Raw genomic sequence first — 1,473 nt, forward strand, 5'->3', positions numbered from 1 at the left:
TTGCCCAAGGTTCCGGTGGAATACAATGCTCCCTGGTCCCTGAAGCTTTCCCTGTATTGATAGTTCAGGCTCTCATGTCTTTTGTACACACCCTTAATTTTTAACTGGTTTTTCTGTAAATATAGTTTTGTACAATGTTATCTCTAGGAGGGAGGGAGGCAAGCTGAGGTAGGGACCAGGTCGAATATACTATTAACTCCTGAGTTCGGCCACTCTGGAACCTAACCAGAAATACAGACCTAGTTTTTACGATTTAAAAAAAAAAAAGTATAGTAAGTATAGTATAGTAAGAAGGACGGTCGCATCCATTCTAGTTATAATCCAGTAGTTGAGGGGCTGGGTAGCTCAGTTGTTCCAATGGATGGACATGACCCTTGCCTTGGCTCTGTGGCCTACTCTCCACTTCCAAGGGAAAGGAGAGGTCAGCTTCTCCAGGGAGCCCAGGGGGCAGACCTCTGAAAGGAACTGACCTCATAAGCTCTGTGTCACCTACTCAGCTAAAAGCAACCACTTCCCGTTTGACACCCTGGCACAGTATCTGCCTCCCCTGCTCATGCTTACTGTGGGAAACAGGGGCAAGTCACTCTATAGAGAGTCTTAATCTGGCCCATCTCTAGGTTAAAAACTGACCTTTTCTTAAATCGTAAGCCTAGAATAGAAACTGTCTTATTACAACTGTCCTCCCTTACTGGAGTATAGTGCCTGGCAAAGTCAACCGCATTTTGGTTTTAGCAATGACAACAGGATATTGAAAGAGGTACAGCCACTAGGGAAAACAATATGGCAGTTCCTCAAAAAATTAACAGTAGAACTACCTTATGATCCAGCAATTCCACTTCGGGATATTTATCCAAAGAAAACCAAAACGCTAATTTGAAAAGATATATACATTCCTATGTTCATTGCAACATTATTTACAATAAACAAGATATGGAAGCAACGTAAGTGTCCATCAAGAAACAATTGGATAAGGTGCTGTACGGGTATACATGTAAAGGAATGTTACTTGGCCATAAAAAAGAATGAAGTCTTAACCATTTGCAAAAACATGGACGGACCTAGAGGGTATTATGTTAAAAGAAATGTCAGAGAAAGACAAATACCATATGATTTCACTTATATGTGGATTCTAAACAAAACAGAAACAGACTCATAGGTACAGAGAACAAACTGATGGTTCCCAGATATGAGGAGGATTGGGGAGCTGGGTGAAAAGGTGAAGGGATTAAGAAGTACAAATTTGCAAAGTAGTCACAGGGCTATAAAGTACAGCATAGGGAATGCAGACGATAACATTGTAATAACTATGTACAGTGCCAGGTGGGTACTAGATTTATTGGGGGGAGATCACTTCGTAAGTTATGTACAACCACTGTCTAACCACTGTGCTGTACACCTGAAACTAATATTGAATGGCAACTGTAATTGAAAAAAAAACAACAAAACTGTGATCCAAGGAAATACATGCAGTCC

At 40.9% G+C, this 1,473-nt stretch overlaps 1 protein-coding gene across 2 annotated transcripts in view; it reads right to left on the bottom strand.

Annotated features, from left to right (window-relative positions):
• The window catches only part of PPP3CC (protein phosphatase 3 catalytic subunit gamma), a 78,129-nt gene extending 77,914 nt beyond the window's left edge, over positions 1-215 (bottom strand). For both annotated transcript variants that reach the window (XM_011366657.2, XM_011366655.2), the window contains exon 1: positions 208-215. The gene's annotated coding sequence lies outside the window, so the exon portion shown is untranslated. The remainder of the gene's footprint in view (positions 1-207) is intronic.
• Positions 216-1,473: the final 1,258 nt, after the last annotated feature.

The sequence above is a fragment of the Pteropus vampyrus genome, unplaced genomic scaffold (genome assembly GCF_000151845.1).
Source record: "Pteropus vampyrus isolate Shadow unplaced genomic scaffold, Pvam_2.0 Scaffold126, whole genome shotgun sequence".
Lineage (NCBI taxonomy): Eukaryota > Metazoa > Chordata > Mammalia > Chiroptera > Pteropodidae > Pteropus > Pteropus vampyrus.